Source organism: Castor canadensis, chromosome 6 (assembly GCF_047511655.1).
Source record: "Castor canadensis chromosome 6, mCasCan1.hap1v2, whole genome shotgun sequence".
In the NCBI taxonomy this organism is placed as follows: domain Eukaryota; kingdom Metazoa; phylum Chordata; class Mammalia; order Rodentia; family Castoridae; genus Castor; species Castor canadensis.
In genome coordinates, this window is record NC_133391.1 from 167,932,279 (window position 1) to 167,950,325 (window position 18,047).

Consider the following 18,047-nt stretch of genomic DNA (forward strand, 5'->3'; position numbering starts at 1 on the left):
TGTGTTTGTTCTGTCTAGCATCAGAAAGCATTTGCTTATTCATCTTGCTCCTGCATTTCTTAACTTTAGGAAAGAATTGAATCATCACCATCAATTAATTTTCATAACATCTCTGGAAAATGAGCAGCATTTAGTTTTCTGGGTTAGGTACCAAGGGACTTAAAGTGTAATGCTTTATTTATAACCACCTCAATGATTTATCTGACAGAGAGCATCTTGGGAAGCTACCTCACTTTAAAAAGTGTTAATAAATTAATAGAGTAACAGAAGGAAGTCTCCAGGAACTATGCAAATTGAAGAATTCCCTTATCACAGGCCAATCTTCCACTTTGCTTTTCTAAAATGGAACTGTGACAGCTGCAGAAGTGAATTGTGATTTCTGAGAAAGAAGTAGCAGCCCCAGTCCTTCCTGGGAAGATCTGGTAGGGTGTGGTGACTGTGGACCAGCCAGGCATCCACAGCTTGGCTTTGGTGGTTACCTGTTGAACTCACATGCTTGCTAATTGGATGTGCTTGTTAAGACGGGTGAGCTGGGCCTCACGTTGAACACTGCATGAAGCACCCAGGGTTTGCTCCAGGCAGTGCAGTTGATAACAACTACAGAAGCATCATGAGTACCTCTCACTGCCATGGTAAGCTCATCATAAAGCCCTAAATGGAATGAGCAAAACTGAAGGAGTCCAGCAGGGATACTATACTCTCCTCCAAGGAGGAGATAAGAAGGAACTCAGGTTCACATACCTTGTCCTGGTCTCCCTGATATGTCACTCTCCCCTCTGTAGGAGAAAAGTCGAGGAGAAAATTCTCTCTGTTGAGAAGGTTGGGAGAAGTGCTAAAGACCCACCATCAGATCTCAACCAAGTCGATTCCTTCTGCAAGACACATTTTGATTCTAGTTGTGAAGACTGTTAAACTATTTGATCTGCAAGCGTGGCATGCTTCTATACACTTTACTTTGCACTTTCCTTTCCCTTCCGTGGACAATATGTACTATTTTGGTAGGACATATCTTATGCAACCAGTTCATATTTTATATACTTTAAATATTTGAAATGACATTTTATATTTGATGTTCAAGTTACTGAAAAGTAGTCAAAAATCGTTTTTTTATAAAAGCACAATAGCATTTCCTCAGCCGTTGTCTATGACATTTCTTTTTAAAATCTCTACAAAGTCATGGCTTACAAAATAAATACTGGCTATTTTTGATTTACAGACTCTCATATTCCTCTTTCAGGTATATGTGAATTCTGTAATGTTTGGATACATTACTTATGTCTTCATTAAGTATATTTTATGTTTTATTGTCAGAAATAAAAAAACTTCATGCTGTCTTGTATCACAGGTGTGATGGTCCCATGAGATCACATTGTCTAGTGATGCCTTGGTACTCTTAGTTGGTACAAGTTCATTCTGTGATGTTTTCATGATACAGCATTGACTACTGACGCATTTTTCAGAATGTGTCACTGTTAAGTGATGCTTGGCTCTGTAAATTGTATAATTACATAAATAATTGTAATCATTTTGCTTTGTGCTCATACAAGAGCAAAATAGGCATGCATGAAGTTCCTTAATTTTCATGGAAAGTGGAAGAAAACCATGGTGCAAATTATCTCAGTATTACTTACCTATTACTGCACAGCAATGTTCCACAAAATTTGTGGCTTAAGACAACACACATCTATTATCTCACAATTTCTGAGCATGCATGGTCCAGGCATGGCTCAACTGGTCCTCTGCTCAGGGTGCCATCAGACTGAAATGAAGACATAATCCAGCCTGCAGTCTCATCTGCAGGCTCAACTAGGGTATGATCTACTTCCAGGGTCTCTCAGGTTGTTGACAAAATCGATTTCTATTTGTCAGTTGAATTCATGGCATTTGATTCTTCAAGATCAGCAATGGAGAGAGTCTGTTACTTCAAGTCACTCATTCCTGGACACTTTTAAAGAGATGACCTAGTGGATCAGACCTGCCAGGATACCTTCTTTCTGGTTAACTGGAAGTTAGCTGCTTAGGGACCATAATTCTACCAGAAAATAAAATATCTTTGCTTAATCACTGGAGTAACATCCATTATATTCATAGGTATTTCTCATGCCTAAACAGAGAGAAGGAAAGGCATGGGTCATTGGAGGCCACTTTAGATTTCTGCCCTGCACATTCCCCTTGCAAAGTAAAACCTCCTAAAGTCAGTTGCTACTAACATTCTTTGAGTCGCCATTACAACCATATTCTTTTCATCTGCTCATCACTTAACATTAAGTTTCAAGAAAAAAATGCATATTACTTATTAATAATTTCTCTTGTGTTTTCCCATTGTTCTTGTGACTTCTGTGAACATTTGCTTGACATAATGTCTTTTTCTCTATTGTGTCAACTGGCATTAATGTTTTTCAATTGCTTGTGTCATCTTCAACAGGGCAACCATAATTCCTTTACTGTGTCCAGTCTATTTGTCCCATGGATTTATTTTAACCTGTAAGTTTAAAAGTCAACTTATTCCCTAGTAAGTTTTGTGAACTGCTGCTGTTTTTGTTCTGTTTTGTTTTACAATAGCAAGTCCTACTATGTGTATGGTTTACACAGCTACTCCCTGACTCTCTTTGCTTTTGTCAGCCAGGGCATCATAGAGAGGCACCCTGTCTTGCCTTGGACAGGAGGGCAGGTAGCTGTACTGGTCAGGACATTATCTCCACTCCTGAAGGCTCGAGGAGGGAAGCTAGGAATTCCCTGAACATTACTGCAGGGTGATGTTTGCTTTGAAATGCAGCAAATGATGTCATTGCAGGCAGCAAGTGGGAAGAGCTGCTAGATGAAAGAGTAGCACACAGTTGACTATTGCCAGTGGAGATCATGTACAGGTGTGTGATACGCACAGGCTGGGGAGCAGAAAGTTCACTTGCCTGGTGTTCTCTTTCCATGTGGAGGCACACTAGAAAATTCTGAGAGAAGATGCTGGGAGTGCACGATCCCTTCCCTGTCTCTTCTATTTGGATTGTATCTCTGCATTATTCATTCTGTAGTGCATTAAGTTGACCAATGTCAGCCACAGTTCATTGGTCAGGCTGTGTACGTGCTTCAGTGTTAGGATTCCCTCAGGGCAGCAGCTGTGAGCCCCATTATCCAAACTCTAGTAGACTTGCATGAAAAGTGAATTGCTTTATATTCATTTGCCTGAATCCTTTCTCAGTCTTTTACTTGGCTTTAAATTGGGGCAGTGAACATAAGTGGGCAGTTACTGAGTTCCCTGAAATATTAACATCAGAGACATTAGGGAGTTGGTTATATGCATATGAAAGAATGATCACTGTGTCCAAGAGAAATGAAGTCTGAATATCATGATAGAATACAGTAATGGAGTATGTGAAAATAGTGAGCCCCTTTTTTGGTGAAACCAGACAGTTCAAAAACAGTAAAAAGGTTGAATTAGGTCTGAACGGATGATTTGGGGAGATGTTGATTGAAATAAGTTAGTGGTAGTGATACATAACTATCACTAAAATATTCCAGCACCAGATAAGAACAGGTAAAATTTTGCAAGAAAACACACATACATGCAGGCCAGTCTTTATACATTTATGTGGATACAGTGCACTCCCACCCTAGCCCAATTGCATCAGAATTTCAGATGTTAATATATTTTAGAAGCCTAGATGATCCCCCTAATATATGCAGCTTTGAAAAGCATTATAGCAATGAATTATAAATAGTGACTTCAAATAGGAATTAAAAATTAAAGAGGGCAAGGAACAAATATATGGAGAGAAGATAGAATGGGATAATTGTGATGTATTGTGAGTGTAATTCAGTGTGGAGACATTTAAGGAAAAAGAGCTCAAATCTTAATTTTACCTGTATTCACAGTTGATGAATCACCTCTATGGATTAATTATTCTGTATCTATTTCCTATATCTCAGAGAAAAGCAGAGCTTTGCACTTGTGTTCCTACCATTTATTCCAAAACATAGCTTAACCTATTTCATGTTCACAGGGCACCCTGAAGTTTTATCAAATACTATTCAAATAAAAAAAATTACTACAAAAAGATAGTTGATGCACAATAAAAAGAAAAAGCAAGATCCAGGGGGAAAGGGCCCCTGATACTTGATTATAAGCCCCCAAAAGGGCAGGTTGTTTTGAATCATCACTATTTCTTTGTGGCTTTGTTAATGCTGGAATTTGGAACATGATCACGTTAGGGTATTTGTAGGTTAGCAATGTACTGTAGTAAAAAAGACAGCACAATAATGGCAATGCGTAGGCTTTTGTTTTCAATGTGTCTGGACTGGAGTGCAAACTTGGTTCCATCTAGCACTTCTTGGTTCCTTTCTATGAAAAGGATTAGTGTTTTGGGGATTTTTTTGGCTGCAATTGTGTTTGAACTCAGGGCTTGACACTTGCTGGGCAGGCACTCAGTGCTCGAGCCACTCCATCACCCCTATTTTGTGATAAGTTGTTTTGAGATAGGGTCTCAAGAACTATTTGCCTGGGCTGGCTTCAAACCACAATCCTCCTGATCTCTGCCTCCTGAGTAGCCACAATTACAGATGTGAGCCACCAGTGCCTGGTAAGGATTAGTGTTTTGTAGCTATCTGTTGCAGGGAAGGTTCTGTGACATAGCACTTGTTAACCCTACTGCCTGGGAGCTACAGGTGTGCGTTAATGGCAGGTCTACTTTTACACACCTAGCTTGAAAACAGTCTATTCATGGATTTAGTTACAGCAATGCCTATAAAAAATAAAGTGGTTTGAGGAGGTTACATAATTCGAATTGAAATGAACATGGAGAGTAATTTTTTGGGGTAAAGAAGTGCATATAGAAATCCATGGACCAGTCATGTTTCCTGTTGTCCATCTAGCACTGAATTCAGAAGCCATTTGGGAGTGGACTCCTTGGGTTATGGATAATACTGCTGGAGATATCTGTGACTGGGGATATGATATTAGGTGATATCTTCTGGACTGGGGAATGGAGGCCATTGATTTAGTCACATTGTTACTTCAGAGGTTTGCCAGCTTTAGGGTGGTGAAACTCAAGGATGGGCTATTTCTGAGAATGACCACCAGAACCTCAGCACTCTCCAGGCAAGAGAACAGAGCAGGCATATCAAGGGCTTTGTAGGGAACTCATGGTGAGCAGAGGCCATCCTTTCCAGTCTTTTCTAGGCAGAGGAGAGACTGCATGAAGGCAAGAAGGTACTTCTTTCCTACGGTCTCCATTATCACTTGGGAAGCTGAAGGATGACACATGTTGGGAGAAAGACATCTCTTTCCCAGGCTTGGTGAGGCTAACCATAGGGAAGCTGTGGCCTGGTGGGTGCCTAACTTCTTGGCTTCTGGAGGTGAGAAGGATGAGTCCAACCTGTGTCAGGGGTTTCAGCTTTGGGAGCAAAGAACAGATGAGATTGGAGGTGTTGACAAACTAGGAGACACTATAGTGTGTTCAGAATGTGTCTTGAAAGTCCCAGAGGCCATCAGCTAGAGGCTTTGGCTCTGCCTCCAATGCCCAAGGCAGATGCTGGGGTCTTTGTTGAGAGAGTGAGGGAGATCTTGTATTTCCAGGAGTTAACTGGCCAGAAACCTCCAAAGAAAAAGGACCTTACATTCAACAGAGAAAGTCAACAGGAGGTTGGATCTTTTAAAAATTTTCCTTATCCTTCCCCAAACCCTGGAATTGGAATGAGGTTGCAGGGTGGAATCCCTGCTCTATCCTTTATGTGCTAGAGAGGGAACTTTAGTTGAGAGTGATGTTGGAGACTTAAACTGCTAACTCCTGTTAGCAGAAATGACCATTTTTTAGTAACCAAAACCGATGAAAACTGAATAAATGGACTGAAGTATTGTTAAGGAAACCAGCCACTCATCAGGAAAGGGAAGTTTGACAAATCACACAGGAAGCAGTTATTGAAAAGAAAGAAAACCGTTCTTTATTTATATATCAACAATTGGTGCCTCCTCATATAACTGACATGGATATTTCAAGTGAAGGATAAGCTGTGGCAACAGTTGATTGCCATGTAAGGGAGTTCTCATCTACTAATCCACCTTGTATTTGCCTGTTATAACTATGCCTTAACCCATGTTGCAGGTGAACTGATCCTCTCTCTCTCTTTCTCTCTCTCTCTCTCTCTCTCACACACACACACACACACACACACACACACACACACACCCCTCTCATCTCAGTCTTCCCTTACCCTTACCCACCTTAAGAGGGAAATTCTAGTCAACTTGCCTTGCTCCCACACCTGTATCCATTTGTGCCCTTTGTGTTATCATCAATAGTCCATTCAACCAAATAGTACTAAACCAGTGGAATACAAGGACAGATTAGGAAAGACAAGTATTATTTCAATGCAAGTTATGTGAAATACTTTAAGGTGGGAATAAAAAGATAACTGTTGGATTAGAGTGTGTCAGAAAGCAGTAAAAAGTAGTTTTAAAAATCATAAAATCCAATATTGCTCTGTGTTCATTTCCTACAGTTCTTTGAGTGAAACATGAACTCAGAGGATGCACCACATGTCACATGTCATGTGTGAGTATGAAGCTGCCCTATGGGTGAATCAGATTCAACTGAGGGAGAACACAGAGAACATAGAGACATCACCAAACATAGGGCCTGGCAGCAGTATTTTCTACCAGTTTTGCAGGGTATTCTGCTATGCTGACATTTAAAATTAAAAATAAACTTGTTGGATATAGGATAATTTTAACATAGGAAGATGCCTTCTGTCTTTGTCCACCGAGGGGGCAAAGGGCAGTCTTCAACATTGACTAAAGAAACTCCCCTCCCATTTATCAATTTCTCTGCTGGACTCAGAATTGAGACTTTGACTCAAACACCAGTCAACCTCCTACTTCTTCCTGGTTTGACAACATGAGCAAAATCACCCTCTTTAACGTGCAGTCAGCACATGAATGGAAAACACAAAAACTTGCACACTTAGCAGTTAAAAATGAATCCCGTAGATCCAGACAGAGATATACATTGTTTCCATTTTACAATTGAAAATGTAAGTGACTAAAAATTAGCATGGCTACCTTGTTCATAACAGTGAGTGCAAATTTTAAGATAGTTTTCATGGGTTATCCCTGTTGCTCATTGTCTTGCTATCAGAAAATAATATAATAGTTATTATAATAAGCCAATAATTTCATTATCATAATAAGCCAATACTTTAAAATAATGATCATTCTAATGAACCAATAATTTAATAATTATTATAATAAGCTAATAATTTAATGGCATCTATATGATTGTCTCTTAAGGTTGGCTCATTCAGAATTTGTGTATTCCTTGCATGGTTTTTATTGAGTTCTAATACATGGTAACATGTAAAACAAAACAAAATTTTCAGACTTCTGTCCTTAAACAGCATCTGGGTCTAAAGCTACATTTGCTATCACTAATTCTGCATCACAGTAGTTTCAAATTCATTTGGCTGGTTGCACATTGAATAATATATGTATTTTCAGCAATGTTATTACTAATTTGTATAATTCATAATCTTGCACAAAATAAGAAAGCTAGTAAAAGTGAATTTTACTGCTTGGAAAAAGTCATTTCATTTACATAGATTCCCAATATATTGAAACTTACATGTGGGAGCATTTTTCCTCTTCCTTTTGCAAATGGGTATATGAATGCCAGCAGACTACTGAGAGGAGCTGGGATATTCATTGTCCCTCGTCTGAGGTTGACTTGACAGCAGGGAGAAACACTCAGCACAAGAAGGTTCTTATTAGATATCCTCATTCCAACTTTGTACCAGCCTAGACAGTGTGACACCAGATGATGGTTTGGGTCATATATATTCTGCCTTTGGAAGAAATGGTGCATTCCTCCTACTAGTTCACAACCTAACCTATTTCCAAATTTGAGTTATGGTAAGTCATTGTGAGAACTTATATGTGGAGGAAGAAGATGACACATTTTGCCACCTTGGACCATATTCAAATACAGCATTTTCACATTCTGCTCCAGGTTTCTAGACTCCATTCTTGTGCTTCCACAGAAGAACTGGTGTTAGCTGTTGGTCTTTGGGTGGCCTTTCATTGGAACATTGTCTTCAAAGGTGGAAGATCTTAGGGCTGTGTCTGCTCTGCTGAAATTAAAAGGGATGAATCACCTTCTTAAAAGGAAAGGAAAGCTGATGTCTCACCTAGTTCCTTCTTTAAAGCAAAGATCATCACTGTTTAGAGCAGATATACCACTTAGAGAATTTGGAATATGCTCTGGACTTAGTAGAATTCAAAAAGGAATAGACATTCAACTTTTCATAGGCAGTTTAAAATAAATACTCCAAGTCCATATAAGCTCTTCCATGGACCCAACATTATGAAGTCCTTTGTAAATTTTATATTGCTATTCTTATTATTATTAATTCCACCAACAGAAAACTTGATAAAAAAAGTTCCCTCACTTGACTTTATACTTGGCCAAAATAAATTCTAGAGATATAATTTTGTCTAAAAAAATAAAACTTCAGAAACAATTAAAAGAAAATGTAACTATTTTTATACTCTTGGAGATGCAGTGGAAAAAATAAGAAAGTCAAGATTTCTCAAGATTAAAACTTCAAGTTTCTAAGTAGCAAAATCCGTATAAAATAAATTATATAGGAAAAAATAAGAAAAACCATGATGCATGGATATGCTAGTTAGAAAGTCAGTCTCTCTCCTATGAAAGAAATGTCTGTATGAAAATTGCTATCTCCATAAAGGAAAAATGGGTAAAGATCATGAATGTGCAGATCGTAAAAAAAAGATAAAAATGACCACTCTCACAAATCCAATAGCATGCATAGAATGAAGTTTTTGTTTCAAAAGCTCTAAAATCACTTAGCTCTTTAGGGCAGTAATTCCATCCCAAAGAATTTGTCTTAGAGGAAAAAGTAGAAAATGCTTCTGTTTCAGTATCTTTTAAGACTGGGAGATGGGAGGCACTTTACATACTCAAAATGTAGACCAGGTAGATAAATTATAAGGCATTAGCTAATAACAGAATATGCAGTCATTAAAATGACAACATAAAACATTGTAGATACAGAAAGGGGCTGGCGGAAAGTAGCAATTGAAGACTTCATGCTATGAAGCAACAATATATAATTTTGTTTTATGTATATCTTTAAAAAAATCAGATATGTCTCATTTATCCTAAATGGTGATATTTTGAAGTGTTTTAGCTCTATTCTTTTAAAATTATGTTCTTTATTTATATTTTATGTTTTCTACTATAGTCCTGCACTAATTAATATTTTTTAAAAAATATTTAAGGCTCAAATGAAATTTGAAAAATAGCACTAACAATGTGAATCTGTGAGAAATATGGATATTTCTAGGTTGGTAAGAAATTTGAGCTTCTTCCTTTTTGTAATCTATAGCTTGTCGTTTCATGTATATGTTGTGTTTTTATGAGCATACTAGTGGAAATCTGTGATTCCCATAGAATCCAAATCATAAAAAAGGAAGTGGTTTGGTTTGTTTTTGTAACACAAGAAGAGCAACATAGCTGAGTCTCAGGGAATAGCTGAAAGTGGTCACCTTGCAGCTTCTTTTAGGGTACCTGATGTGTGTTCCCTCTCTTTTCTCTCTTCAATCTCTCTCTCTCTCTCTCTCTCTCTCTCTCCCTCCCTCCCTCCCTCCCTCCCTCCCTTCCTCCATCCCTCCCTCTCTCCCTCTTTCCCATGTGGTGGGAAATGTAAGCACTCACTATTCTCAAACTTGACATCTTACAGCTATGTTCATTGGAGAAAGATTCAGGAATTGCTCAATCCAACAGTCCCAGGTCAGGTTCTGTCTCAGCATGGGTCAGATACCCAGGGCCAGATAAATGACTCTGAGTTAGGATACAGGATGGTATCAGAGCATGTCACCTCCCTCCCATTCCTTTGAACAGTGCACTCATGAGTAGTTCCCTAAATATTGGAAATTATTTCATAAAATGAAAAATATATTCTTCACCATATTGAATAGCCATTCTAGTTTTCTTTGTAAAACAGATGGCCAACAAACTCTGAATCTTCAACAGCATTTTAAATTCCTCATGTATTCTAATTATGGTTACTTTATGTCATACTGGTTCATTACTAAGTCCTCATATTACCATTACAATAATAAGTTGCTTTCAAATTCCATGAATATTATTTTGGTTTTTTAAGCACACAGAGGTTTATTTTGTGATGTCGGTAAGTCTGCTAAGCTCCAGGGAGTCTCTGTTTCTCCAGCTCTGCCTATAATGGTGGATTTTCCTCTCCAAAGATTTTCCCAGACATAAAAGCTTTATGCTGTCCCAAACAATTTAACCCATGGTGAAACTAGTTCCCAGAGGCTTATTATATTCTTTTAAATTCATTAGCCATTTTGAATTTTATAATTTCCTCCTGAAATTTAGCCAAGTATATTCCTGAAAATACACAGAAAGTTATTAAACCTGGAATTACACTGCCAAGATATTTTCAAATCGAATGTTTAATTTCATAATTGGAAAATGATACATCTGCCTGGAGAAAATCAGTGGGGTTGGAAAACAAATTATGTGTCGACAGTGTTGGTACAGAAAGATTATACATATTTATGAATGGCCAAATCATCTTATTACTGGGGTTTGAAAATATAATTATTAACCATTTGTAATGTAATGATTTCAGTTGAAAGCTGAATCCTGAGGCATGTATTTTATGTTTGTGTAAATTTGCACATTTGTACTGCTGACTGTGTGGGATCACTACTTACCATCTCATTTGATCTTTAAACCTTCATTACTATAATTCAGGTTCTAGTGAATTAAATGTCTGCTTCAGTGCTACAGGCAAACGGATACTACATAAAATGATTAGCAAAATAAATTGCCATTTTAAGTGTTAGAAGAATGCTGCATTTTACAGCATATAATAAGTATGTGTAAGATACACTTTAAGTACTTTGTGGGAGTTATTCAATGATCATATTAAACTAAGTTCCTTTGTGGATGACATTGTTGTGATGATAAATGTGAAATGATTATCTTCTATCTAGATATTAGGTATTTTACTGGGGTTAATGACAAATACTAGTGCGTTATCCACATCATTTTCCTTTAATACTGTTAGGTACCCATCAACATCGGCTTTGAGTGGGACCCCTGGAGGCCAGAGCACTGAACCCCACAAAGCTGCCATGGGAGACTTGGCTTCCCTGAAGTTTTCCTGTCTAGCCTTCAGGTGAGGTGCAGGGCAGTGAAGTGACCCAGGATAGCATCCTTAAAGGAACAGCAGAACTTACAAATCATATTATCTCACTTGCTGCCTAGACTGCTGCATTTTTAACAAGGTCCCCAGGAGATTCTGATGCACATGGTAATTTGAGAATCACTGATTTGATTCTAAGGGAAGTTAAAGGATATGACAAGAATCTTCTCTCTCCTTTAGGAGACACTGACTTTATTATGTTAGCTGAGGGAGCTCTTACCTACAGCAACACGAGTCTGAGCAGAACACCTCCACACAACAATCCATCACTGAGTTCTCCAAGTGTCTGAGGGCAGAGGAAGGACCCAGATCCTACATGGGAAGTTGGCACTCTGGATTCTGCGTGCCCCTCAGTATCAGTGATTTAGCATTTAGGCTAAAAACATATTGGAGATTACTAAAACACAGTAAAACAAAATGGGCATTCATCTGACTCTCTCTTCAGAGGGGTATAATTCTCATTTCTTCCCATTTCCAAATCACAGCTTTTTCTGTTGTTGTTGATGGTTGTTTGGGTTTGGACTCTTGGTCTTGTGCTCCTAGGCAGGTGCTCAACCACTTGAGCCATGTCCCCAGCCCTTTTGCTTTAGTTATTTTTAGAATAGGGTCTCTTGTTTTTCCCCAAGCCAGCTGGGGCTGCAGATCCTTCTGTTTATGCTTCCCAGGTAACAGGGATGACTGGCATGTGCCCTCACATCTGGTTTATTTGTTGAGATGGGGAGTCTACCTAACTTTTTGCCCTGGTTGGCCTTGAAACGCAGTCCTCCCAATCTCTGCCTCCTGAGTAGCTGGAATTACAGGCATGACCAACTGATCCCAGTCTGTAAATCATCTCTTGAATATAACATGTGTATTTGGTGGTCTTTTCTTTTTTAATAGACAGTGGTACCAACTGTGAGCTCTGCATTTTTTGAAAAGTCCAATGGTATATCTAAACACATGTAGACACAGACACTGACCACAACCTCACACCTGCCATCACACGACATAGGAATAATTGATGGGTGATGTGCAGCTAGTGGTTTTCCTGCAGTGAAGCAGTGGTAACCTCCACATTTAGCTGCAGAGGTTATGCATTACTCAATTCTAGCCATTTCTCTGTTCTGTGCTCCTCAGATGTGCTCACAATCCCTTCACAATGCTGATTCCATTTAATAGGCTTGGGGAGAGGTGATTTGTTACTTTCAGTGAGCTCCCAGGTGATAGCTCACATTGCTGGTATACTGACCAGTGAGGACTCAGATAACAATATGGATGGCACCCTTCAGAGGTGTTTGCACATAGTGGGGCACATACACTCCTGGCCAGAGCTGAATGACCTTGTTCTGTGTTCTTCTTTCCTAAGATGTATGTTGCTATGAAGACTTCTGACTTACAAATGCTGCCCTAAAATACAGGGTAGGCTTAAGACTTAAAGCTACCATACTTCCATATTTAGGACAGGAGAGGAGGAATAGAATTCAGAGCACATCAGTCCTGAGAGTGTGTACTGGTTCACCTTCTGTTGCCCACAGCTGAATAACACAGACTGAGTAACTTATCATGTTCATAGTTCTGGAGGCACAAGGAGAGGGGGTTACATCTGGAGATGGATTTCTTGCTGTCAGAGTCTCACAGTGATGCAGGCAAGTGCGTGAGTGTCTTTCCTGGTCACTCTCTTTCGTATAAACTCACCAACATTCAATCATGGGGGTACCACCGTGATGATTTTATCTAATCCTGATTACCTCCTAAAGGTGCCAGTTCTAAACACCATGGTCAGATTAAGTTTCCTTCCTTTAAATAACTTAGAAGGAAGATTGAATTTCAATACACAAAACATTGAGGGATACAATTAAGCCATATCCAAAGCAGAGCAGTGCAACATGACTGAAAGGAGAGTCAGTTAAGTCTCCCTCAGGCTACCCATTGTGAATAATGGCTCTGAGCCACCAATATTAACACTATTGTAGCTTGTATTATTATCCCTGTGGAATGCTTTTCACTTATTCTCCTCATGGGATCTGCATTCATTGTCACCAAGGAGATGATGAATGACAAGTACCAGTAGATATTATTCAGTCTAAACTAATTGGAAAAACTCATGTATACTTATGTTCTCACTATCCAAGTGAGAGAGTTAAATGCCTGATGTAAATGCCATAGGATTTCCCCAAGTTGAGTATTAAAGTGCTGGAGTACTGGTATGTCTTTCTCAAAATAATTTTATTATATTTTTGAATTAGTGTACATTAATAATACAAGGTGGTTTAATTGCAGTGATTCCATATACATGTACAGTGTAATTTGAACAAGTTCACCTCCTCCATTATATTCCCATACCCTCTTTTTCAAATGTGCTTGGTGACTTTCATTATGTCATCTTCATATATATACAGAGAGAGAGAGAGAGAGAGAGAGAGAGAGAGAGAGTACTTTTTTCCTCTTCACCCTTCCCCAGACTGTCCTCCCTTCATATACATCTCCCATTATTATTACTGTTGTCATCGTCATTTTAGGTCTAGGATGCACAAGTGGAGTGGTAACATGTGATCTCTAGTTCCTGAATTATAGCTGAGTTTGTCTTATACAAAACGCAAACCTCTGTTTTTGCTTTCATGGTTGTGATAATTATTAATTTTGTATAATGGGTCAATTCTTATTTAATGAAAAGATAATACTTTACTATTTTAAAATTATTTCAATAGATATGTAATAATAGATCTGTTAACAAATTATTATTTTGAGAAACCCGTGCCCATTAGATGGTTTTCTTCATGTTATTTTTGTTACCGTCAATCTTTTCCCTTTTTTCTATTTCCTTATTTGAATTACTGCATACTCAGATTGCTAGAAGAGCCTTACAACTGGGCTCTCCCGTGAGTCCTATACCCTTTCTTAAACTAATTTTCAAGTTGCATTTAGAATAAAATTTTACAAAATGTTAAAATCCTATCTTGAAGTTTATTACCCTATATATAAATTATTTTACTTCATTGCCAGGTTCTTCATAGTATCCAAGGAGTGCAAATGAACAACTGTAGGCACAAGACATTGTCTGGCCTGAACTTGACTTTCTTTCCAGTCACATCCTCTAAGATTCTTTTTTTCGGGTCTTCACTCCACTTTTCTGATCCATTTGACAGTCTAGAATATTGCTGTATGTATTATGGGCTGAAGCTTACGTCTCCCGTTACTGGGATCCCCTTCCCTCCACATTCCTAGTGACCCATTTCTGACCCAGAACTTGTCAGCAAGTTCCTACGTCTTGCAACTACTCTTCCATCCCCATCTTGCCATGAGAGCATTTATCTCACTGCAGCTTCTGTCTCTCTGTGCATGTGCCTACCCTGAACCACAGGACTGCAAGAACCTGCCTGCATTGTCCTGGCCTTGCTAGGCTTAGTGCTTCAAATAGAAGTTTTATGAGCACTTGTAAGTTGAAGAAAGGAAGGGCCCTACTTAACAAGAGAGTTAGTGACTCACTTCTTGTGGACAAATCTTACAAGTTTCAGTGTTCCATGGCCAAAAATTCTGATAAATTTGCACTATGAATTGGTGCTTGTGGGATAATATTTCTTGCTTTTTTTCTGGGTGTTATTTTACCTGCTATGAGTTTATGTTTATTTGAGTTGGCAGTGCTACTAGATTATAAGCACTTTGTTGGAAAAAAAACTGTTTTTGTTCTTGACTTCTCGATCCCACAACAGAGAACAGTATCTTGCCTTCAGTAACTCATTTTCAATAGTACAATCAACCAATGGCACTGCTACAATCGGATTAAGTACCTGACTGAATTAACTACATAACTTTGGATCTGTGACCACAAATGAAAGAAACTATAGATTCACTTAATAAAAAAGAGAAGACACTTATAAGAACTATGTGTGATGTTTGTAAGAGAAAAGGTAACACTCAGAGACAGGTTTGACGAAGGACAAGTTGAAGAACAACTCCAAGAAAAGAAACAGCAGGCACTAGTTGACAGTGACTTTGGGTTCTCGCTACTGGAAAATTCAAATTCAGCTGTTTTTCTATCCTTGTGTTTCTTCCCCAAATTTAAAGAGTCATCCATTGGATTAGAGACACATCCACAATCAGCCAGAGAAGAAAGATGGTGCATTTCCTATGCCTGCCATAGCAAATTATCATAAATGTAGAGGCACAGATCTGTTATTTTATATTCTTGGAGGTCAGGAGTCCAAAACCTGAGACTAGCCTACAAGCAAACAGTTGGCAGGGCTGCAGTGCTTTGGGAGGCTCCGGAGAATCTGTTCACTTGCCTTTTGCAACATGTAGAGGCTGTCCACATGCCTTGGCTCATGGCTTACTTTATTTTGAAAGCCAACATTGGATTGTTTCCGTTTCTTCTGTTGTCCTTTCTCCTTCTCTAACTTGGACCTCCCTGCCTCTCTCTTCCACTTGTAAATGGGCCCACTCAGATTGTCAACCATAATCTCACAGTCAGCTAATACCAGTTTACTTTCACCTGCAGTAATTCCCTTGCCATTTCTATAACACACTCAAAGCTTCCAGGTGTTAGAGCATGGATTTTGGGACAAGAACTTGGATTAAACATAGCTATTGATCTGCATTACATAGATGAGTACCTTTGATTAGAAAACCCCTGAAGTTCATGCTGACTTAGAAGGATAAGAATGTCAAGGTGTACTTAAGATACATTTAACAGAAGAAGGGAGCCAGGCTGCTGCTTAGACAAAAACACAAATTTCCACTGCACATGTTGAAGTTTATATTGTCAATTTTTGCACCCAAAAAGTGTATCCTACAGGTGTTTCTTCATGTAGTGAGGAATTGTGTAAAATAGCATTCAAGTAAGCTGTTCTCTCTTAATTCTTCAATGCTTACTTTGAAAGTTCTTATAACACTCACTGGTCAAGTTTGGCACATAATTAAAGCTAGATTGTCTTTTTTTTCTACATAAGTTTCCTTAGTCAGTGGAACCATAGGCAGGTTGGGCACTAATAAGCCGAATAACAGGTTAACACACTAAAATAAAATGACATAAAGGATTTTTAGTCAGTTACTTATTTTCATAGGCTTGTGTTGATTCATGTATCTTGGCAGAAAAAGTAACGGGGCTCTGAGGAAGAGTGTGTTTCTCCTATTTCGATTGCCTTTTTCAGTCTTCGCCAGCAGTAAGTGGGAAGAGGTTCAGTGCCCTACATTAAGAACAATGATCCAGGCAAGATTCAGTTGATGAATTATATCTTCTTCTTCTTCTTCTTCTTCTTTTTTGCAAGCTCTTTTGCTTTCAGATTCAAACTCACAAATAGGCAGGAGAAAACAAGATAGAAGGAAGTATTTGCCTTTTACTGGCTCACGTTGAAGATGTTCCTCCTAAACAGAATTGCTCCAGGCAACTCCCAGACTGTTAATCTTATTATTTAAGAAGGCTTATATTAAACTAACAAGGTCAATGCAATGTGCATGAATAAAAGCAAGCAAAGGAAAAATATACTTGAATGCTGTTATCTGTTTTTAGCTTTTATTTGGAGGTTATGCACCTATATTTTGTCTATCATTAACTTTTTGGAATCACTCTCTTTTGGATCCCTTGGTGTCTTGGATAAGTGAGTTTTTCCTATTACACATTTGAGGCTTGTCCAGTGCCAAGTACATCATTTTGGTTCATTGTGCAAGAGTACAAAGTTGGAAGATGCTGTAGACATTACAGTATGGATCTAATAGCCAAAACTTATGGTTTTATTCTCTGCTCCATTAAAGACTCAGGGTATGACCTTGAAAACCTTACTTAATTCCTTTTTGCCTCATTACCTTTCCATTTATAAAATGTCTCAGCAAAGAGTCCTTGCTCTCCCTTGGGCTGCTCAGTGGCTACTCATGTAGTTTTTGTTCTGTGCCAAGAAGAAGCGTGTGGAATGGTTGTCATCTTTTTAAGGGACTCTGCAGTTGACAAAGGAAAGTTGAAATTTCACCATGTTATCCCAATAAATGTGTTTTCATATTTAAAGGTACAAATTATCTTATGCATGATAGAAGTTCAATGCGTTAGCTGTCACCTATGCAGCAGACATGGTGACGCACACCTGTAATCCCAGCACCCATGAGGCAGAGCAGAAGCACGGTGAGTTCCAGGGCAGCACGGGCTACGTAGAGAGACTCACAAAAACAAACAGGTCGCATATATGTACATAATGGGTTTTCTAAGAAATTCCGCTGTGCCATTTAGTTTACGTGTGATTCAGTCACTTTCTCAGTCCTCACAGTTTTCTAATCGTGATAGAATGCTGCTTTTCACATTTGCCAATGTCTTGTCTAATGCAATCAGTGTAATTTTAAATTGAAAGTTGTCTTGGTGACCAATACAAGCTGCACGTTTTTTAATGGCATAAAGTAGTATATGTCAGCGATCACTGGCTTTAGGTCTCTGGATGTTATGTGGCCACTCCATAGGTATCCCCCAGCCCAAACGGTCCTCTGTGCTCACACGTGACTCAGACTCACCATCCTGCATTGCAGTCTTTGTGCTGAACTCTAGCAAGTTGAATTTAGTGATGTGTCTGTGCAGCATCATACCAATTTAAATTTATAAAATTCAATGCTTTGGAATTCATGTTTCTCTAGATACCTATACAATGATTAAATTGTGACTTAATCATGACCTTAATCATATCATCTTGAATATAAAATTTACAAATCAATTTCTGGTTAATGTCCTCTTCCTATCTTGTTCAGTCTCTCCAATGTATCAGTAGAACTTTAATCCTGTGTTCAGAGTTCAGAGAGTTGTTCCACTCTTTAAAAATAGCTAATTGAGAATCATATTTTCAGTTGTGCAAATTATA

General features: G+C 38.5%; 1 protein-coding gene across 5 annotated transcripts in view; it reads left to right on the forward strand.

The window, feature by feature from the left end:
* The window catches only part of Ctnnd2 (catenin delta 2), an 858,282-nt gene that overhangs the window by 119,370 nt on the left and 720,865 nt on the right, over window positions 1–18,047 (forward strand). Inside the window, exon 4 of one of the 5 annotated variants that reach the window (XM_074077728.1) lies at window positions 11,101–11,211. The exons of the other annotated variants lie outside the window; for them this stretch is intronic. The gene's annotated coding sequence lies outside the window, so the exon portion shown is untranslated. The remainder of the gene's footprint in view (window positions 1–11,100; window positions 11,212–18,047) is intronic. 5 annotated transcript variants of the gene reach the window in all.